The 24,000-nt window shown below is 40.7% G+C and overlaps 1 protein-coding gene across 1 annotated transcript in view; it reads right to left on the bottom strand.

The window, feature by feature from the left end:
• LOC135093343 (uncharacterized) overlaps window positions 1-19,304 on the bottom strand; it is a 162,007-nt gene extending 142,703 nt beyond the window's left edge. Inside the window, exons 1-2 of the mRNA XM_063992549.1 lie at window positions 19,245-19,304; window positions 7,768-7,819 (exon numbers count right to left, since the gene is read on the bottom strand). The gene's annotated coding sequence lies outside the window, so the exon portion shown is untranslated. The remainder of the gene's footprint in view (window positions 1-7,767; window positions 7,820-19,244) is intronic.
• Between the last annotated feature and the right edge of the window lie 4,696 nt (window positions 19,305-24,000).

Here is a 24,000-nt window from a genome sequence, read left to right as displayed (position 1 = left end):
ATTAAAAAAAAACATATTGTGAAAAGCACTCAAAAAATGTATAAAGAACATCACTCAGCAAAGATCAAAACACCATATGTAAATGTCAACGCATTAACCCATTAGAAGTAACATAGGTGAACTAAACTCTGCTCTTAAAGACAGATATGCAGCAAGGGGAGGCAGCAGGAGAGAAGCTCTGTACACTGGAGGATGCTACGAAAGCGAGAGTTCATGAGATTCCATAGCCAATGTTCACGACACATAAGAATAGACATGAAGTGAGAATAGGCACCAAGAGAATATGGTATGTGCACTGTGTTTCGCAAGACGCACGAGTGGAAATTCATTGCAGATCTGAAACATTTACTTCTTCAACATATGCAGCAGGAAAGAGCACTCTTAGCTCCTAACGCAATACCAGAGGAAACACTGCTTACGTAAGAAGAGGAGATGTCACTAAATTATTATCAACCCAATAGTTTACCACCAAATATATATACAAGAACATTTACCAATTGATTTCATAACACAAGAGCCAGGGAAGACTGAGGACTTATAGCAATTATAATAGAAACACTGCATAAGTAAGAGGAGTGTAGGTAACTAATTCATTATCTCTATTAGACATCCATAAATACTGACCCTTAGTGCAATACAACAAAGATACTGCGTAAGTAAGGGGAGAGTATAGGGGAATAAACCGCTATCACTATTAGCTTCCTATAAATACTGACTTTGTGCTATACAACGCAAATGCTGCATAAATAAAGCGAGCAGTTGGGGACTAAAGTACAAGCACTATCGCCCAATTAGTTTGAAAAAAAAAAAATAATAGTAATAAATAAATAAATAAATAAATAAATAATAATAATAAAAATTCTCTACGACTTCCATAAATTCATCTGCGAACCAAGCACGATAGGCAAGATCTAGAAGAGAATACCAAACGAACGACCATGACACCCACTATGGGAAACAACAAAGCAAGGCGTATAATATGTTAAACCTTTATGCGTGGGTTTTGGTGTGCCACGAGCAGGCCTTTCAGTACAGTGAGAGGCGACGGCTGAATGTACAAAGGAGGAAAAGGGTGAACAACTTTCATGAGATTCTATGCAAATGGAAGTGATCAGACTCTATAACACAGATTAAGTGTGAATTAATTCGGTTAACCTCCGCGGCTGTGCGAGGTATGAGGCGCGGGTTAGCTGAGGATTATTCTCTCTGGGGTGGGTTTTATTTCCCAATGCACTTAACTATATATCGTTAGCAGAAGTTAGAGATGGTTAGGTGGTGGTCTGCAGTGTGAAGGCAGCAAGTTACGACTGAGCACGAGGATAATGACGAAGGCAACTCCTTGTGGTGAAATGGTGAGAAATGGTTATTAAATTACATAAAAAAAGACAATCGTGATTTATAAGTAAAAATAAATAGATAAATAAATAAATGAAAAAAAAATAAATAAATAAATAAGATATACTGGGTGGGATAATGAGATGAGATGAAAATATGTCGAGGAATGATTATCAGTAGAATATATTAAAAAACAAACAAATGAAAACAAAGGTTATCTACAGATAGAAAAAAAGTGGTGGGGTTATTCTTGCTTCTAACTGCAATAGAAAAAAAAAAGCTGTTCACAATTAACTATTTAAGTCTGGAAAGAATTAAGAGAGATGAGATGATGCCGAGAAATGGCTTAAGAAATTAAATAAAAACAAACAGTAATCTATAAATAAAGAGAAAAAAAAGTGGATTATCGTTACTAAAAAAAAAAAAATACGGCATTAACAAAAACCATAATAAGACTCTTCACAGTATACCATTTAATTCTCGAAAGTGTTATTAAGAAGCTTATCTATTAAAATCTAAAAAAAAAAAAAAGGGAGTCATAAAAAAAAGAGACAGCATCAATTTTACCTAAGTGCAGCATATTTTGCGCCGGGTGTTGCGGGTCTGAAGGCAAGATGCGAGTTAGCAGCGGTTGTCATAATTACGGGTCGTTTAATGGCGCTCCTTGGGGAGAGACGGAGGCCTCAAGTGAGAGTGGAATCGACCAAATGACGTAATTGCAGGCTAATCAATTCCTGCTTTTATACATTTTTAAAACTTTCTGCCACGATTTTCTCAAGATTTTACTTGACTTAACTTCTAAGCTATTCTGCAACTGAGAGAGAGAGAGAGAGAGAGAATGTGAGTGCGTGTGTGTGTGCTTTCGCCATTCAATTACAGGAATAACAGGATAATGGCCAAGTAGATTCAGACTACCACAGGCAACTCCGCGACTTGCATGTCTGTCAAAGTGGTGAGCGGAACAGCGCGCCGTGTAGGATTTCAGGAGCTGCATCCCAGGCCATGTCCACCTCTCTCTCTCTCTCTCTCTCTCTCTCTCTCTCTCTCTCTCTCTCTCTCTCTCTCTCTCTCTCTCTCTCGACGCATTGACAGACGTTTCACCGCCTTAGCTCGGCCAATTTTAACAGGCTTTAGTATAAATTAATGGGCTTATCAAGGGATTATATACTAGTCATCTATGAATAAGAAACCACCTATGAGATAAAATGAGAACACAAAACATATCAAAATACAACCTTAAGGAAATCCTATGAGTATGTGCTTGATCCGATAAGCATCAGATAAACTCTATTACCTGACTCCACCACTGGATCACAATTGGAGAATCATTTTCCACCTGCAAGTGAAGATAATTTATGTTGCAATATTTATTTTCAGATTTATATCAATTTCTCCTATATTTCCAAGAACAGCTACATGGTATTTTCTATCCATCAATATAAGGCAGTTATTTTTTTTATTTATTTATTTTTTTCTATTCGACAAACTGCTTTATTGACTTTCCTCAGCTAAGGTTTGCTGCTGCTAATCCATTTAGTCTGACTGATATTCGCTGTACATGTTCTGTTCTCGATTTTGTTTCATTCTCCTTTCATCGCACGAGGAAGGCCCCCGCCCGTTATCTCCATGCGCGTCCCCTTCTCTCTTAAATCCTAAAGCACAATAAAAAATTCTGTACCTACACAGAAAAAAAAAAAGTTGATGTGAAAAAAAGGTTAAATATTTCATGCTACGAACATTCATATTCTTCTCTCGTTCTTTCTTTCACGAGTCTTTTTTCGTGTACTGAAAAAACATTGTATGTCAAGGGAAACTGTACGCACATGCACACACACACTCACATTCACATAACGCCACACAACACACAATAACAAAGTAAAGCACAACAGAAAACACCACGACACACCACTGTCAAACAAGTACGCAAGAAAAAATAAAAGAGAAAAGAATGAAAAGGATACAGATTTGTAGGGAAGCAAGGAATGATTTGTTGAGGAAACAGGCAGCTAGGGAGCTACAATGATATAAAAATTAACGAGAGCTGTAAGTAAAATAAAAAAAAAATATATATTTCAGGTGGAAAACCCATTGAAAGAACAAATGAATGTACGCAAGTATGGAGAAAGGGCAGGAGGAGGAGGAGGAGGAAAAACAGGAGGAAGAGAAAAGAAGAAGAAGAACAAGAAGAACAAGAAGAAGAAGAAGAAGAAGGCAACGAGGAAAAAGGAAGAGGAGGAGGAAAACGAGGAGGAGGAGAAGGAGCGGGACACAAGATCTGAGCAGGGCTAAGTGGAGGTCTGGCCGCGGGGGAAAGACACGCTGTTGGTAAAAGCTATGTAAGAGAGAGAGAGAGAGAGAGAGAGAGAGAGAGAGAGAGAGAGAGAGAGAGAGAGAGAGAGAGAGAGAGAGAGAGAGAGAGAGAGAGAGAGCGTTTTACCAATATTTATTTAGGGATTTTTAAATTAATCGCATCGCATAAACAGAAAGAAAAAAATTAAGTTATACACTCCCGTAACTTCACTTCCCTCATCTATAGATATTTACAGACATTGCCCACCTGAGCATTATAGCACTATGAATAATTCCCCATTGTATCCATTGCTCAATAAAAAAGGCACTCAAAACATTACAACACGTGTAATCCGCGCACACTCACTCATCGGAATTAGCACATGGCTGAATACATAAATATAGGTGCACCCGATTGCATGGAGGCAGACAGACACACTGGCATCACACACACATTGGCATCACACGACACAGACAGACAAATCGATATTGCCACGTGTCAGCTTTCCATTCTCCTTTCCCTTCAATTCCGTGTTCATTCTGTATCCCCTGAAAAAAAAAATAAAAAATAGAAGCTCATGTTTTTGTTTTCATGTACAAAAGATGAAAGCTTAAAAAAAAAAGTATTGTCTCTTTCATCTACACCAGTAGTAGCAGCAATAACAACAGCAACACCGAAGCACCAACAAAACCAATAAAAATAGCAATAACAACAACAACATAAACTCTAATAACAAGAAAGATAGTAACAGCAATAACAACAGGAACAATAACCGCAACAACCACAACAGTAGCGGCAATAACAATAGCAACATTAACTACAGTATCAAGAAAAATAGTAACTTCAACAATAACAACATCAGTAACAACAACAACAGTAGCAGCACTCACAACAGCAGCAGTAGGAGAGAGTGTCTAGCATTAATACTCTTGGCCTAGGTCACGATAAACGCACGGAGTGAAAAGCTACGGCCTCCACTCTCTTTGTTTCACTTACTCGCTCCAAAGCATTAGCCGAGGAAGGGAAGGCATTACGTGGATTTACTGAGAAGGCAGAAGGAGGACGGAGGAGGGGATGAAGTGGCCTGGATACTGCGCAAAGGAACTACTGCTGGTGCGAGAAGAGAGGGTGGCTGGATTGGAAGGTGTGGGAGTGCGGGAGAGCGTGGTGCAGTAAGGAGCCTTGCTTGGGGAACAGCGAGATAACATGACCTGAGATGTGGACTAATTTCGTGTTGGGTCTCTCTCTCTCTCTCTCTCTCTCTCTCTCTCTCTCTCTCTCTCTCTCTCTCTCTCTCTCTCTCTCTCTCTCTCTCTCTCTCTCTCTCTGTGCGTGTGTGTTAAGTATATAAAAACTCGGGAAAGAAGAGTACTCATCATCTTCATCAGTAAAGTTAAGAGTAGGTACTTTAGATTTAAGGGACGCGAGGACGTTCCAGCAGACACATGCATCAGGATAATGAATGTTTTGTCAATTACTTAATAGCCTTTTTATGTAACGTTGCGCGTGATTTTGTGTCACATTTGCCGTTGATTCTTTTTCGTAAGGAAATTAATCAGTCAGAAGTAATTATTCAGTTCCATTAACTCTACATAATGACACTCTGTAATCTGAAAAATCCCTGAACGCTTTGCCAACTTAGTCAACTTGTGCATTCGTACCTCACTGATTAGCTGAATTAATTGCCAAAGAACTGCAGGCTCTCTCTCTCTCTCTCTCTCTCTCTCTCTCTCTCTCTCTCTCTCTCTCTCTCTCTCTCTCTCTCTCTCTCTCTCTCTCACACACACACACACACACAGAATGGGTACGCAACAACTGTATTGTACCGGGCCTCCCCTTCTCCAACGTACAATAAAATAAAAAAAACCTCTTGAATTGGGAAACTCGCGTAATTTGTTTACGTGATGAAGGTACTTACTTACTTTGGGTCCTGTTGCTCCCCTGGAAGCCCCTTTATTTTTTTTTTCGTTCTTTACTTCCTCTGCTTCCTTAATTTAAACATAATAAACATTTTACATAAAGGAGAATCGTTTCTCTTTCGTGTTACACAAGGCTAAGCTCCGCAGGGTGAGTACAGCGGACTAAAGGTACAACGGTACTAGAAGTGTATAAACATGATGGATGAAAAGAAGGAAGAGCGACGAGCTGGCCACAGTACAAGAACCATGGTCATTGGGTGCGGTGTCTTTTCATAGATCGCGCTTAGATTTTTACTTGTCGAATCAGTCAAGTACTTAGTGCATGTACTGGATATACTGATATGGATGATTACAATACCAATGAGATATAGCTAAGAACTATATCTTAAACAACCTTAATTTTTTTCACAGTGTGCAAGTTTTTGGTCAAAGGATGCGGTCTCCTTCCATAGGTTAAGTTTATCAAATCAGTCAAGCACCCCGTGAATATGTGGACGATAATTAAATGGAAGACAAAACTACCAATGAAAAATAATATAACCAAAAACAACATAATAAATTACCTTTCGTTTTTTTCCCGTGTACTGCTTTATACTTTTCCCTCCCTTACTTCTTCAGGCCACTGCTTCCCCTTTTCCCTTCTCCCGGGGGCATCATGTGGGAGATGGAGCAGCCATTTTTGTGGTGAGGATTTAATTTGCATATTTATGACCCTCAGCTGTGCCGTATGGGACCAGCAAGTGTAAGTCGGAGCTTGCCGTACCCGACCTGACTCTTGCTCCCCACAACACGCCTCGGGGACTTAGGGAGGCGAGGATAACAAAGAGTCTAGGTATTACTATTATGAAAGGGAATTCACTAAAGGGATACTTGACACCGGGAGGGAATAGGACAGTGCTCCCTGGCATGCTGCGTCACCTCCTCCGCGCCTCGAGGCTTATCCGGTGACACGTGGTATGGGAGGATGTGATGGTCGATCCAGACATTAGTTTCATAAGTAAGCTGACGCGCTGGGAAATTACTATAGTCTCTCTCTCTCTCTCTCTCTCTCTCTCTCTCTCTCTCTCTCTCTCTCTCTCTCTCTCTCTCTCTCAAATCAACAAATGATTACTCGAGTTATTATCTAGGAAATGATGAAGTATGTAGGTCACGTTACACTGTCATTGAAATATTTATCATTTTCTCCTGACAATGAATCCAGAAAAATAGCATCGAAATAATTCAAAGCAAGCTGAGATAGGCGAGGTATATTTATACAATACCTGCAAACGTGAGAGAATCTACCTGTTATAAGAAATGGAAACCTGCAGGCATTTTAGGCACGAAGAAGAATTTGCATCTAAAGAGAATTTGAAGTCAGTGAGAGAAATGGAAATCTGTGACGAGGGAAAAGTTACCAGGGGAAAGTGGGCTGAGGAGGCCTTCGGGAGAATCGTGGAGGAGGAGGAGGAGGAGAAGGAAAAAAAGACAGAAACCGCGACGAGTGTGAAGACAAGGAAGTGGATAAGGAACACACAAAAGACAATGAGGAAAAGAAAACGAAGACGAAGAGACGATCAAGAGACACCACGGAAAAAAAAAATATATATATATATAATACAAAAAAAAAATACAGAAAGACCATTACATCATGAAGGGACATTTATAGAGGAGGAGAAGGAAGAGGAGGAGGAGGAGGAAAACAGGGTGAAAGAGAGAGGGTAGAGTAATAGTTAAGGTAGCAGAGATAGAGAAGTGACAAACATTTTTCTTCATTGTAGCCTTCCATTCCCCTAGAGACCAGACAAAAAAGACGACACAAAACATGAAAACTAGTAAAAATAGTGTTTTTTTTTTCTTGCGTGTTGTGTGCGTGAGTTTGTGCGAGAGTTTGGGAGTAATCTTTAACTTGTAGGCTTCCCTCATTCGGTTTCTATCCATTTCTCTGCACTTTTATCTCAAGGTTCCTTTCTGAATGTTCTATCGCTGCAGTGGTATATTGCTACGAAATCAGTTAACATTGGTGTTCCACAGGGCACCTTTCTATTATCAACCATATTTCCATTATTCATTTCTCAGAACGAAATTCCTTAACTCGATTTTTTCCGCAGTTGGATAATCTGATACAAAAAAAGTAATGTATGAAGGAGAGTCAAGATAATCCACAAAGTACAAAGTGAAGTATCCAAGAAGTGAAAGAGAAACATTGGCTGTGTATAGATTTAGGGGAGAGAAAACGCATACCTTCAAATTTCCAGCAACAGTTCGACGCTGCTCGGGGGTTCCTTCCCATCACCTGAAAAGTTGAAAAAAAAGTTCTGAAGTATATACACACAGCGAAAGATTTATGTATATATAACTACCGCATTTTCACAAGACCTATGAATACAACACTGAATACGAGTAATACTAAGCAGTAGCTATGCAAGATAGTGCTCAGTAAGTGGCAGTTTCTGAAATGAATAAGTAATATGAGATTCTACGTACGCTCTCAATGTCCCATCTCTGCATAAACATCAATGCAAATATTCCTTCCTTCGTGGTGTGCTTTGTAAAACTCTCAAACTAGATGTCATTTCTCTGCCTGCTTCACTCCTTCATTTTATACCTTCTTACCTTTCTACCTCATTCCTGTCAATGCAAATTTGTAAATCAATACGTCACGTCAATTTTTTTCATCATTATTTTATTAGTTGCAATACTACTCGTATGTATACGCTGGCCTATAATCATACGGTCCTGCCTCCGCATTTATATTTATCAAGTCTCTCCTTTAACTGATTTGTGTGCACACAGTCCTCGCCTTCGTTATTTCTTCATAATCCACTCAAGATACATTTTCTTTTTTTTCGGAAGGAGCTGTATTCTCAAAAATTTCAAACGTGTGTGTGTGTGTGTGTGTGTGTGTGTGTGTGTGTGTGTGTGTGTGTGTGTGTGTGTGTGTGTGTCTAATTTCTTTTCGAACATGTCATCCCAGAGCAAGAAATGAAAAAAAAAAAATGGAAAGGAGAAGGAAGAGGAGGAGGAGGAGGAGGAATCTGTTAACTTTTGCTGGATCAATTCTTTCTTCCAACTGACATCATGCGCATCTGCCTGGTGGCGAAACACGAGGAAATAAAAGAGACACCAGATGATGAATATAAAAGGTAAAGAACGAAAGAAAACCAAGAAAAACCCTACACATTACAGCAAATGATGGAAGACTTTATAACAGCCTCGGGCAGCATCTGCGAGTAACAAGGATCCTTTTCTTTTCCCATTACTGACTGTGTGCTGTTAGGCCTTTTATTTTTATTTTTTTTTATTTATTTTTTTTTTATTCTGGGAGGGTGGTGGTTGGCTTAGTTTGTGCCGGCGAGGACCTTAGAGTATTGTAGCAACTCTTAGCTCAGATTAAGCTACACCAACCTATTCACTGGTCAGAATTTATCGTCTTTTCTCTTAAAGGTTGGTAGTCAGCTTGGCTTGTGCTCGTAATGACTTTAGTTTATGATGGCAACTCTTCTCTCGGTTTAAGCTATAACATCCTACACAATTATCGAAGTTTATTATAGTATCTCTCTCAAGACTTAAACGCCAACAACAAATACACTTTACAAAGGGATTTCTTGTTTCTTCTCAAGGCTGAAGCTACACTGACCAGCTCATTAATCGAAGTTTCTCACCGTAATGCTACGACTTTGCTCACTAATCAAAGTTTTCAATAGCACTTCATTCCAAGACTCAAACTGCTCCACCGACCAAAGTTTTCGATAATGCCTCTTCTCAAGATCCACCCTTTGATTATCAGTTCCAGCTGCGCAACGCAATACACAAGTAACAAGTTTGTACATTTTACCTTCTCGAAATCTTCTGAGACCTGAAAGTTGACATCTAAATCCACTAATATTATGAAACTCATGACACCAGTGAGTAAGTCTGCGTGATTAAATATTCTAATATTACACAGGTGACGCTCTTCAATTCATGTTCATCATTATCTAAGAAATTATACTACAAAATGCAAAGCGATCATTAAGCTATGAGTACGACGCACAAAGAAGAATCTAAACACATATGAATAAACTCATCAAAACGGTAATGTTGTGACGTGTTCAATCTGCAAACACTGAACTTCTTTGCCCCTACATACTATTGTAATCAGAGCTGTAAGGAATGTCACAGTTGGCCACCTCTGTATGGATTCTTTTATAATCCCTTTGCAGCATGGTAAGGAAAATAATAAATAAATAAATAAAATAAATAAAAATATTCTGAAATAAGGTTCATTAAATTATCAGCTATTACTACGTATTATATGTTTCTCAATTTCTTTCCATTTATCTCCTTCACAATCTCTCTCTCTCTCTCTCTCTCTCTCTCTCTCTCTCTCTCTCTCTCTCTCTCTCTCTCTCTCTCATAAGAACATAAGAACATAAGAAATAAGGGAAGCTGCAAGAAGCGACCAGGCTTACACGTGGCAGTCCCTGTATGAAACACTCCTACCTATTTCCATCTGTTATCCCCATCCATAAACTTGTCTAATCTTCTCTTAAAGCTCTCTAGTGTCCTAGCACTAACTACATGATTACTGAGTCCGTTCCACTCATCTACCACTCTATTCGAGAACCAATTTTTTCCTATCTCCTTCCTAAACCTAAATTTTTCAAGCTTGAACCCGTTATTTCTTGTTCTACCCTGGTTGCTGATCCTAAGAATTTTGCTTACATCTCCCTTGTTATAACCCTTATACCACTTAAAGACTTCTATCAGGTCCCCTCTTAACCTACGTCTCTCTAGAGAATGTAAATTTAACCGCTTCAACCTCGCTTCGTAAGGAATACTCCTCATCCCCTGTATCCTTTTAGTCATTCTCCTCTGTACTGATTCTAATAGACCTATATCTTTCCTGTAATGTGGGGACCAGAACTGCACAGCGTAGTCTAGATGAGGTCTGACCAGCGCCAAGTATAACTTTAATATTACTTCCGGCCTTCTACTTTTAACACTCCTAAAAATGAATCCTAGTACCCTATTTGCCTTGTTTCTGGCTTCTATGCATTGTTTCCCTAGACGGAGTTCAGAGCTAACTATAACTCCTAAATCTTTCTCGTACCCTGTACCTACCTCTCTCTCTCTCTCTCTCTCTCTCTCTCTCTCTCTCTCTCTCTCTCTCTCTCTCTCTCTCTCTCTCTCTCTCTCTCTGTGTGTGTGTGTGTGTGTGTGTGTGTGTGTGTGTGTGTGTGTGTGTGTGTGTGTGTGTGTGTGTGTGTGTGTGTGTGTGTGTGTGTGTGTGTGTGTGTGTGTGTGTGTGTGTGTGTGTGTGTGTGTGTGTGTGTGTGTGTGTGTGTGTGTGTGTGTGTGTGTGTGTGTGTGTGTGTTGTTTATAATTCCAAGAGGAAGAACACAAAGCTGCATTGAAAACTGTATAAGCCATTTGAGTTCCTTGTCAAAAAACAGGCGAACAAAACAGGAAGCTGCGTTACAAGAAAACAGAAGTTGTTCTGACGTATTGTTCATAAATACATTTTCCTTGGTCTTCAAAGAATCAACAGCTCAAAACGTTGCGAAAGTGAAAATCATATGATTTTTTTTAGATTAGTTTCACTGCTCTCGCTTTCCTCTGCTGTTTTAAGCTTGTAGTGTGTGTGTGTGTGTGTGTGTGTGTGTGTGTGTGTGTGTGTGTGTGTGTGTGTGTGTGTGTGTGTGTGTGTGTGTGTGTGTGTGTGTGTGTGTGTGCGTGTGTCCAACTAATACGTTGTCAAGTAATAAGAACCTTAAACTGAAGCTTCTCAATTTTCATCACAAGAATATAACACGCCTAACATGTCAGCTTTCCTTATAGAATATACCTGAATGATAGCAAGCATTATCTTCACCTATCAATCTCGAACATTAAGCAAACTGGAGTCCAATGAAGCCAGGAAAGGATCCCATATGGCACTATTAAACTCAGTAGGGTAGAGTTCTCTAGCATTAAGATAACATAGTCCAATGAATGAAAATGAAAATGTATAGTAAGAGACTGGGTTACATTAAGAGCTCTGCAAAGGCTACCAACTGACGTTATCTTAGGTGGATATAACTTCTGTATGAAACATTTTGTAGAATATGACTTTACGCTGACCAAGTGGCGCAGTGATATTTAATAGCTAGGAAACTCAGTATCTATTTTCCTTGGTGTAGTATTATTACTGCTGCCCTCAATTTCAGTATTACTTTGCTTCTTTGATATAGCTACAGTTATTATCTTTTATTTCTTTATATATATATATATATATATATATATATATATATATATATATATATATATATATATATATATATATATATATATATATATATATATATATATATATATATATATATTTTTAGTGTATGTCAAATGATTTTCTTTGTGAATTGTCTTTGTATTATCAGATTTATTGTAATTATTATTATTATTATTATGAATGTTTTTGTTGTTGCTGTTGTTGTTGTTGTTGGTGGTGGTGTTGTTTTGTGGTTGTTGTTTTGTTGGCGATATTTTTTTGCGTTATCATCAACGTCATCATCATTAAAACAGTCACTACCATCATCATCATCAACATCATCCTCATCATCATCATCATCATCATCTTTATCAACGTCATTCGCTCTCCGTTGACATAAATGCATCAAAATATATTCAGACATTTTCTGGAAACGCATTTCTTTTTCCTTTTTTTTTTTTTTTTCCAGTAATATCTGGTATTACAAAACCTGACGGAACGAAACGGAGGGGATTTACTGTTAGTGTTGAAATTATTCACCTGAATGAATTTTTGTTTTCGTTGGGAACAGCAGCAGCAGTAGCACTAACAAACACAATGATGATGGTATCAAAAACAAATAAATAGATAAGAATTAATATACTACTACTACTACTACTACTACTAATAATAATAATAATAATAATAATAATAGTAATAACAACAACAACAACAAAAGATTACAAATACAGTAAATAAAATAATAATAATAGACATAAATGTGCCAGATCACTCTGCCTTTTTAACATTATAACAGGTCAAAGGTAATAAAAAAGCTAGAACGAATAATCTCTCTCTCTCTCTCTCTCTCTCTCTCTCTCTCTCTCTCTCTCTCTCTCTCTATTTTTCATCCCTCATCCTCTCTCTCTCTCTCTTTTTCTTTTTTTAACCTAAATACATTTTTACAAAGAGTGGCATAACCTGTGATGCAAGTTTAATACAGTTACTCTCAATCTAACACAGAATAACGGTGATTAGCACGGGAGGGAAATATAATATAAAAATAACGAAGCCAGAGCAGTAAGCGGAGGCCCACGCAATCAAAGCCCAGCGGATGAGTCTCACAGTGCGCGCCACCATTGCACGGTATATACAATTTACACACCAATTTAATGTTTATGCTTCATCTCTGCGGCCAATAGCGGCTGTTGGATGCTTCCCTGCCCCTCACCCGCCCACCCGCCCGCCTGGCCTTAGTCACAGTGCTTGTTGTAATTGAGTGGTGGATATGGTAGTGGTGCAGGGGTTGTATGGTGGTGGTGGTGGTGGTGATTATACAGATGAATATTTTAATGACAACAACAACAATTACTACTACTACTACCACCACAAGCTACATCACGACAGGAACAACAAACGCAATAAAACAAGAACTAACTACCTACTACTACTACCACTACCCCCACCATCATTTCTCCGCATTTCAGTGGCAAGAGATGGCCAGATTGCATTTCTGTGTATCGTGTGAGGTGACTAAGAGGGACGGAAGAAAGACACAGATTATCTCTTCTGCATTTCCATTACTTCAGTGAAAATGTGCTTGGCGTTGTGTTTCAGCTACTTTCCTTTAAGAGGCGTCTCATCTTGAAGTGTAGGTATTGAGAAACTAATATTATTTCTACTACTATTACTGCTACCAATGTTACACACACACAAGGTCAGAATTTCTAGCTCTTCCTTACTGCCAGCATGCAAGACCAGCACTCCTCAGGTTACGTCCCATGCCTATTTCCTGTTACGTCAACAAACACACCAGCAACGGAGACATCCATTTTTCGAAGAACAAGAACATGAGACAATATTTAATTAACTGATGTTTTCATCACAGCCACGTACCACAGACGCAGTTCGCTCCACTACAAGAGATCTGGTCATAAATTTAATTACGTAATTGGCATCGATGAAATTTTTCGCCAGTGCTGCATAACACCACTGACGATGGCGAGAGCATTTATGTGTTTAATCGCATTGCAGTGCACACAATAATTTCGATATGAATATTTGCTGCAACTGAAATGGTCTTTTTTTTTCACTTTTAACCCGGGCCAAGGCCAAGCGAAAGTATTGGGCAACAGACGCGCTGCGGTAATGCGAGAGTAACAAAGGTTTCCTAGTTTCATTTATAACACCTACAACAAAGACGACGACGATAACAGGTACACGATTTAATTACAATATCATATCTTTCATCAAATTTCAGTATATCTCATTTTGCTTCACGTTGAAATCATAGCGGAAGCAAATATATCACGGACTTGATTCCCAGCCACCACAAGATATGCAAAACGTGTTGGCATATCGATGAGTTTTGAACATGAGTGCCGTCACCGCCGCCACGCTTCCGCACCAACCACTTGCTTGGCCACTGCTACCTACCGCTCCTGCTGCGCTCAACGTTGTCCAGTGAAAATAGCTTACTGAAATTGATGTTTCTCAACTCCACCGTTATTTTTGGAGCGCTGTATGACGTTACAAGCGATGTCTCTTTCAGAAAGAAAACTTGAAAACATCTTTTAGTTTCTCGCATTTTCTTGTAGTGACGCCGCCATCTGGAGTTAAAGAAAAAAAATGCACATATTTATAATTCCAACAAATTAAAAAAGGCATGAAGAACTATATACAATGAAAGTTTGATACACTATATTTGTACAAAGCAAGAATAGTAGTGTTGCATTCTTAACCAAGCCATCAAAAAATAAAGGCAGAACGCTGGATCCTGGCTGCGTGTTAATGGCCCCCTCGCTGCGCTGCTGACAGTGTCAGATCAAGCCTCATGGCCAAGCCTCCACCTGCGAGTCACAGGGATGCTGACTTCGTTAACTTTCTGACTCTCCTGATTGATTGCCTTCGTATTTTTGAACAAGTATGCGATTTAATACTGTGCGCCAACTAGCTGATTCAATTAGTCTCTACTCGTTTTCTTGTTATGTAAGCCACTTGTCTTGTCCATGGTCAGTCTTCAATGCTTCCCGTCTTTCCTCTGTCGGGTTACCTGTTTGTCTTTCTGTCTGTCTGTCTGCCTCTGTCTATATCTTCTCTCTCTCTCTCTCTCTCTCTCTCTCTCTCTCTCTCTCTCTCTCTCTCTCTCTCTCTCACACACACACACACACACACGCCGGCGTATCGCTAATGACAACGCATCGTTTCCAATAATGATGCCACTCAACGCTTATGATGATGTGATGCTGATTCAACGCCCCGCCGCGCCCATCACCACGCCCATCCAATACACGCGCCACGGATTCCCGCCCCGAGATGACAGGCGCGATGTCCTGCAGGAGCCACTTCCTACCCGGTGATTTTCTACTCGGAAAATAATACCATAGTACTCTTGCCATTGATTTGATTGGGTGCTTAGCTCCCCACCGCAGCAGTAATGATGATAATGGTGAATGTGAATGCTTTTTTTAGTCCGAGTATAATACCACGGTACTCTCGTCATAATTTTGATTAGATGTCTAACTCACAGCAATAATAATGTGACGATAATAATGTGTGAATGATTTTTTCTAGTACGAGTGCAATATTACGGTATTGTTGTCACAGATTTCAATTGATGAGGTGCTTAACTCACTATAGGAAATCATACATGGACTTAATGTGACTATTAATTTTGGATCTGGCATATGATCTCATCTCATTCTTGCTTAATTCTGACTGCTACAGCTTTTCCTTACGGTCAGTGCAATAACCTCGTGCAACTTCTGACTACAATATAAAGACACTTGCTACGTTGGTAGCAAAAGGAGTGAATATTTCAAATCTTTTAGTACATGGATTTTGTAGTTACTCAAATGATGTCGAAAATATCATGTTAGCATTAACAAAGCGTGGTAATATTTAAAATCCTTTAGTGTTTACAGCTGTTGTATATCTGGGGTGCATGTCTTTGGTGTATATATACAGCTTAAACATTTATGGAACTTGATACCTGGCAGTCTTTGTGTCAATCCCCGCATTCTTGTTGAGAATCACTCTCACCTTCAGGCGGCGAAAATAAAACAACGGGAGGAAGATTTATTGCAGGATGGATCTCGAAATCAATGGAACTCTAGGTGAGAATGTGGAGCTGGGAGTGATGTGTTACGGTACAGAATTCTAAGCACAAGGGTGTTTGCATGGGGTTTATGAACTGTTAAGGCTCTTTTTGTCGTGTGTGTATTGATCCTAAGACACACTGCAAGGGTGATGGATGAGATGATCAATAATGTTCTTTTACTAAATACAAACCCACTGGGAATAACAGAAGGTTCATCAGCGTAAAGAAACTCTACGGTCTGATTCTAGGCTTGGTGACACGTAAGATGCTTTTAGGTGTAAGATCACTAATGCTAATATTGACACGTACTTCCATTAGGATGACAAAAATATGTACACAAGAAAGTAGGAAAACACGGGAAAATGCAAGATGCTGTCAGGCCTACACGTGGCAGTCCCTATTAGAAACATACCTACCTATTTCTACCTATCATCCTCATCCATACATAAATCTGTCTTATCTTTTAAAGCTCCCTAATAACTACACACTAAATACACACACACACACACACACACACGCTTAGCTAAGAAAGAGAGAGAGAAACCGACAGCACAATATACAAAGCACCACAATACAGGCACTCCTACAAACAGCTATAGGAGAACAAGGGCAGTGCGTACCTTGAAGCCAAAAGGTAGGCGAGAGTTTTAAAATATCGCATCCGTCAGAGGTTAAGTGTCAAGGGCGGGACACGAAGGCTAGCCACTGGGTCATGGTCACCAGGGATCCAGTCAGTAGGAAAGAAGATACTCTCGACCTTGGCTTTGGCCTTCGAAGGGATCCAAAAGTGGGTCAGAAGATTGGGGCTCAAGTCTGCTTAAGCCGTGCAGATGTTGAACTCTCTCTCTCTCTCTCTCTCTCTCTCTCTCTCTCTCTCTCTCTCTCTCTCTCTCTCTCTCTCTCTCTCTCTCTCTCTCTCTCTCTCTCTCTCTCTCTGTCAACACACCCACACACACATACACACACACACACACACCTCTTTCTCAGTGCTCTGCGTAAACACTCTCTTTGCAAACCACTCGGCTCCACCAATACGCATTCTTTACTTCCCTAACTCCGCTCTTTCTTTTCTTTCTTCAGAACTGTGTGGTTTTTTGTGGCTTGCAAACCTCAGTAATGGAAAAGGATGGAGTTTGAGGAAGAGAGCGGGGGAGGGAAGAGGAGAAGGGGGAGAGAGTAGAATGGGGGGAGGGGAAAGAAAAGGGAAAGAAGAATGAGTTAAAATGGGGGGAGGTATACGGGGAAAATAGAGCGGAGAGTGGAAGGTCAGAATCCCACACTTCATAAAGAGCAAAAGGCGAGGCGTGAATAATTGCAGAAGTGGTCATAAAAATTTTGCTTAAAAGTGTGTTCCCTTTTTATACATTTATACATTTTTACACCGTAGTCATGCTCCTAGGATTAACGCTGACCTTTCCAGAGAGAGAGAGAGAGAGAGAGAGAGAGAGAGAGAGAGAGAGAGAGAGAGAGAGAGAGAGAGAGAGAGAGAGAGATAGGCTAAAAACAGATGGATATACATAAATAAATGTCTAACGTATCCTTTCATTCTCTCTCTCTCTCTCTCTCTCTCTCTCTCTCTCTCTCTCTCTCTCTCTCTCTCTCTCTCTCTCTCTCTCTCTCCCCCTTACATTTTCTTTACTCATTCACTCGGTCCCTCTATTTAATCTCTCTCTCTCTCTCTCTCTCTCTCTCTCTCTCTCTCTCTCTCTCTCTCTCTCTCTCTCTCTCTCTCTCTCTCTCTCTCAATTTTTTTGTACCCTTAAGTGCACCAAAAAATTAAGTACCCCCTAAAAAGTTGTAGTGTACATTAAGTTATCTTTTGATGTTACTTCTGTTCACTGCTCTTCCTACAGAGAGAGAGAGAGAGAGAGAGAGAGAGAGAGAGAGAGAGAGAGAGAGAGAGAGAGAGAGAGAGAGAGAGAGAGAGAGAGAGAGAGAGAGAAAATGCAAAGATAACACACGTACTGGTTTTAAATACGATTTCCTCATCCAATGTCTGTTTGACTTTTTTTCTTCTTTCGTCTACTTTTTCTTTGTGTGTTTTGTCTGTCTTTTAGTCAAATCAATAAACGTCGCTCTCTCTCTCTCTCTCTCTCTCTCTCTCTCTCTCTCTCTCTCTCTCTCTCTCTCTCTCTCTCTCTCTCTCTGTTAATTTAGCGTACTTCCTCGATGCATATAAAGAAAATAGCGGTAGGTAACAGTTATGATTTTTAGAATACTTAAGCCTACAGCATAATTATTAAAGTGTGTGTGTGTGTGTGTGTATGTGTGTGTGTGTGTGTGTGTGTGTGAAGCAAAGCCTTCCAAGCCCGCCCCCTAAAACTTTACGAGCACCCAAGGGCCGCCTCGGGCACAGCAGGCGCCTCGTCAGGGCGGGCCAGGAGGCGCGCCACACGCCCGTCCCTTAAACACGGCAATAAAACAATGCTACAACTAGGTGTAAAAACTTTAAACTAATTATTTCGCCTCCAGATGCCGCGGGAACGGAAATAAAGTTCTTTACCTGTACTCCCGTGAGCTTTACGACCGCCTGTCTCCGTGTGGGGCAGGAAAATGTTCGTGTGGCGCCTGGAGGGGAGGCTGCCTGCCCCTGATTGGCCGCGGAAAGATTCGGCACAAGTGTGTAATTACGCCATCAAAGAAGAGTGTTTGTGGGGATGAATGGAGGCCTGGACAGTACCTGGACCACCTGCTGCTGCTGATGATGATAATTGAGGCAATGTTTTTTTAATACTAAAGGTCACTCTGCTTGTGTTTAATCCATAGTGGAATTGTTGACAGCTCATACTAAAAAAAAATACAACGCAATTTCCACAATTACAACTCAATAAAGTCAACAGCAAAAAAGCATGTAAAAGGCACAGCGCGTCTGGCTTCCACATACGCGTCCTTCTGGCTACGGAACTGCACGTTTTCTATGAGCAGCTCAGTCTTTATTATTTACCTTGCAAGCTTTTCATGCTGCAGGGAGGCGTTGTGTATAAATCATAAACAAAACAATATAAGCCACTAAAAATATAGTAAATAAGTGAACATTTACGTTGGTAAATCAGTCGCAGACTATCAAGCTGTCTTAGATGACTCAATTATCACAAGTGATATATCATAGAAGAGCAGTTCTCCAAGCTAAGTAGAACGAAACATTCACTTTTATTGCCTTGTGAAAGTAAGCAGACCTGTACAACGCGTCTCTCAGTTTGAATGCGCCAACGTGCTGTCGCAGGCCAAGCGGAGGCCAAGTCGCAGGCCACGGAGGTGCCGGAGACACCTACACACTCCTTGTGAAGCAAAATAAGCAATTCCTCCTTTTTGCCCTTAATTTAATCATAAAACAACACACAGAAATGTAAATGCTTAACCCTACCAAAAGGATTTTAGTAACACATGAAGCCTTAACTGACTAAAGGACTAACCAGAAGGTTATGAGACCTTGGAGAGGGATGGTGGCGTCCGCTGTTGTTGAGAGGTGGGGGCAGACAAGGGGAGTTGTGTCGTGCGCGCCGTCTTGCGTCAGGCGCGGGTTGCCAGCGCGTATTAAGACATAGTAGGATCTCTAGACACTGAAGGCTTAGTTTTCATTATGGATATAATTTAATGAAGGAGGGAAAATATGAACGTCAGGAGAGAAGATAGTCATAGACAGTAATAGTTACTTAAGAGTAAATTATGTGGTTTAAAGTTGGCCTCCTTCCTGCTAGTCACTGAGCCTACAGTCCAATCGGCAGTCTGCAGCGAGAGGGAAATTTGAAATGCAGCTCTAGCGGGAGGAAACCACGACACCATCCGCTTTGGTTCTGGCTAAACATTGATGGCTTACTGTGGGTGGCTTTCTGTCTGCTGTCGTACTGCCCCTCAACAATAGACGCGAGCCTCTCAGTCCTTCACCATCACAACTAGAGAATAACGTACACAGGAGATCAATTAAAAGCCTTCCAGTGATTTTCCGGACGTTCCAAGTGCCATAAGTGTGATATTTTAAGGCATACTCGTGTAATTAAGGGAATAATTTAGTTTTGATACATAACCGGAAGACAATGTGATAAAAAATAATAATAGTAGTGAGTAATAAATTATAAAATGAATGAAAGTACTTATCACTTGCGTTGAATTATATTGTCAGGTTTGATTACCTCTCTCGAACACATAGGTAAGTAAATGAAAGGATAGATAGACAGAGATAGATATGCATATAGATAAATGATACTGGATAAACATATAAAGATCGAGTGATTTATAACTAAATAGATGAATAGATAGGGAGGAGTGTATGTTTACCATGTCAAGTCAGTGTGTCAGATCTTCACGTGATATTGGTAACAGATAAAACAGTCAGTATGGTGAACTGCAACTCTTTCAAGTCCTTCCTGAAAGTCTTACCTGAGGCGTTACGATCAAACCTTCCCAGCACACCTGCCACCACCTGCCCCCCCCACACACCCCTTCCAACAGTCCTCGTTCGCTCGCCTACCTCTTTAAAACCTTTCCTGCACAACCAAGCAGCCATTTTTTTCTGCCCCTTTTTCTGCAACTTCACAAACAAACACACACACACACACACACACACACACACACACACACTTTCAAGTTCTCCAAAGCGTTTTAGCACCCGTTTCTCTGCAGTTTTTACCTCTCTCTCTCTCTCTCTCTCTCTCTCTCTCTCTCTCTCTCTCTCTCTCTCTCTCTCTCTCTCTCTCTCTCTCTCTCTCCACCTACGTACACTAAGAGGAGAAAGCCCACGGCAATCCAATTGAAGGTGGAAAAGACGAGAAAGAGGAGGAGGAGGAGGAGGAGGAGGAGGAGGAGGAGGAAGAGAAGAAATTGCTGACGGTGAATAGCTGACCTTGTGTTAAGTCTTGGAGCGTCACACATAAACACACACACACACACATACACACACACACACACACACACACACACACACACACACACACACACACACACACACACACACACACATAGTTTTATCGAAGATTACAGAGATGATATATGTGAAATACACACAAACATAAGTAAATAAATCAAACTAAACGAGAGAGAGAGAGAGAGAGAGAGAGAGAGAGAGAGAGAGAGAGAGAGAGAGAGAGAGAGAGAGAGAGAGAGAGTCTAAAATTTGTTAAGCGCTCTTCTAAGTGTATTAACAAACATTTCAGTATCAACTTGCCGGGGAACCAACAGAGTGACTGGATGACTGACTGAATGACTGACGGAAACAATTACCTCGGGAAATCGTCAACTTGTTTACAAATTTCAGTAGTTGCGTCCGTCACGATTCGTCCATCAGAGGACAGAAAATTTGGCTGACAAAGCAAAAATAACTGGAAGCAGAAACAAAACCGAAAAAAAATAAAAATAAAAAAAAAGAAACTGAGGATTGTGGACTTAATATGAGAGAGAGAGAGAGAGAGAGAGAGAGAGAGAGAGAGAGAGAGAGAGAGAGAGAGAGAGAGAGAGAGAGAGACTAAAAGAGACACAGTTTATCAGTAGGCGTAAGAAATATAGATCCCCGCCTGTTTTGCTTCATTCCAAGACTTCAATCATCGTGAAACATTCGCTGTTCCTGGAAAAGTAATTACCTTGACAACCCAACCACTTGATGCGATGCTCAATTGTTTCTTTTTTTCCGTTACAAGTTCGTTTTCCACGTAATTCGTCCATTATCCGATCATTTTTTTGCTTCGACGAATGCGGAGGAGGGTGAAGTGGAGGAGACGGAGGAGGAGGAGGAGGAGGAGGAGGAGGAGGAGGAGGAGGAGAGAGGATGATGATGACGATGATGAGTAGGAGCTTGATTGACTGACTGACTGTTCTGCAATAACTATCATATTTCACCCGAAGGAGGAACACAAAGGAAGAACAAGCAAATTTATTGGCTCTTTCAAGCCTGTTAGTGATAAACGCCAGGGTCACATAGGTTTGTAAAATCGAAGGCTCCTCCCTGCCCACTATCACCTGCAATCGTGGATAGGAGGAGAACCATTCTTTAAGGAAATCTTGGAAGCGCAGGAGGACGAGGAGGACGAGGAGGAGGAGGAGGAGGAAGAAGAACTTCAGGGCCTTGTAAAGCTGTTCGGTAACTACTTGTAACTAGCTATAGGATAAAGAGACAGGACACCAAAAGAGAAAAGGATTGGGATGAGGAAGAATATACAAAGGAATATACAAAATGAAGACCAAACAGTAACAGATTATGAGGTGCGTACTCGGCTGTCTGGAGGAGGAGGAGGAGGAGGAGGAGGAGGAGGAGATAAGCACAAGTCAGGTGATGTGACGCCTCAGCAAGGATAGCTTCTTTCACTCACTTGTCAAAATAACAGAAAAAAAAATGAAAATACGTGGCTAGCAGTCTTCATTCTGTGACGCCACTTCCCTGAATGGAAAATGAATGAATGTCGAGGAATTTTCACCTTTTTTTCCGTGTTACATCTATCCTTTTCGGTATTTTCTTTCTTTTCCCTTCTTGATAAGATTGCCAATTTTCTTCTTTCATTTTTTGTCCACATGACTGGATGAATACGAACAAGCAGGATGAGTGGGACAATAAATAAAAGAAAAAAACAAGAAAAAAGACATCACCACGAACAAAAGGAGGAAGAGGAGGAGGAGGAAGAGAGGGAGGTGGATGTAGAGGAGGACAAGGACTAGAAGGAGGAGGAGGAGGTGAGAAACAAAGACGAAAAAGAGGTAAAGGATGAACACACCAAAAAGAGAAGGAAGAGGACCAGATGGAGGCGACAAGAAGAACAAGAAAAAGGTAAAAAAAAAAGGAAGACGAAACGAGATAAGGAGAAACATGAAAAGGAGAGCGAACGGAAGGAAGATCAGGAGAAGCAGCAGCAAGCGGAAGAAGAGGAAGAGAGCGAAAAAGAGGATGAAAAAGAGTAAGACGAAAACGAGTTAAAGGAGGAACACGAAAGAGGATAAAAAAAAAAAAGTAAGAGTAAAAAGGAGCAGGAGAAGGAAAAGAAGACACAAGAGAAAGAGGAAGAGGAGGGGCAAGACGAGGAGGAAGAGGAGGAGAAGGTGAGTGTACAAGGAGTGGAAAACGCGTGCAGCTTCTATTTATCCGCGACACCAAGGGAAGGAGCCATTCACCGCCACGAGCAACTACAAGTGCATCTCGGGACACGTAACTTTTTTGTGTGTTCAGCGCAGTGTCAAGAGAAGGAGCGGCAAGCAAGGAGGAGGAGGAGGAGGAGGAGGAGGAGGAGGAGGAGGAGGAGGAAGACGGGGAGGCACAAGCAGTAAAGGGGGGCAAGGTAAATGAATGGAGGTGAGAAAGAACGGGGAGGAGAGGGAAGAAAGGAGGATGTGAGGGAGTAACAGAGGGCGTGTACTCAAGGTACGTGGAACGTGTGAAGCACCTTCCCAGCCACTTGGCAACTCACGCACTGCAAAGACACTGAGATTTGAGGGTCGCTCCTCCGGCGGTGGGTGTAGCTTTAGTGTTCCCAAGGACGCTACTGCTGTCACCTGCCTCTGTCTGGATTTAGGCTTTTCAGTAGTGGAAATCTAGACAAATGCATGTAAACCAACACTAGGAAGCCTGTTTCTAGTTAGACGGCAAATAAGTGAACGTATTGTCTTCCTGCGAATATTACTCAACAAGAAATCTGCAGAGATATTTTCTCGTGATACGAATAAAAAGAATTTCATCTTCCGCTGAAAGTATTATGAAAACTGTGAGTCTTCTTGTTCTAAGCAAATAAAAACAAATGCAATTTGCATCACCTCCTTCAGAAATCAAGGAAATAAGAGAGAGAGAGAGAGAGAGAGAGAGAGAGAGAGAGAGAGAGAGAGAGAGAGAGAGAGAGAGAGAGAGAGAGATGAATACACCAATAAGTAAAGACGATAATGCAAGATTAACCGCTCTGAAATGTAAATAAAAATGTGTTGGCTTGGATCGCATCATTCTTATCTAAGAAAACGAGCGTAACGTGCTGGTCTGTGACTCGCCGATAAAATATTAAAATACTGTGTGTGGGTATCAAATATAAATGCAGTTCAAGTTACCGATAACACAATACACTTTCGCGCAAACATTGTGAATAAAGTAAAATGCTTCGATCAGGAATTGGTGTGGTACAAGTTTAAGTCATTCGTAAAGTGCAACACATTTAAGTTACCGATAGAACACAACACATTCGCTCAAGCAGAATGCAACATCGTAAA

This window comes from Scylla paramamosain, chromosome 42 (assembly GCF_035594125.1).
Source record: "Scylla paramamosain isolate STU-SP2022 chromosome 42, ASM3559412v1, whole genome shotgun sequence".
NCBI lineage: Eukaryota > Metazoa > Arthropoda > Malacostraca > Decapoda > Portunidae > Scylla > Scylla paramamosain.
This window is presented reverse-complemented; position numbering and strand designations above follow the sequence as displayed.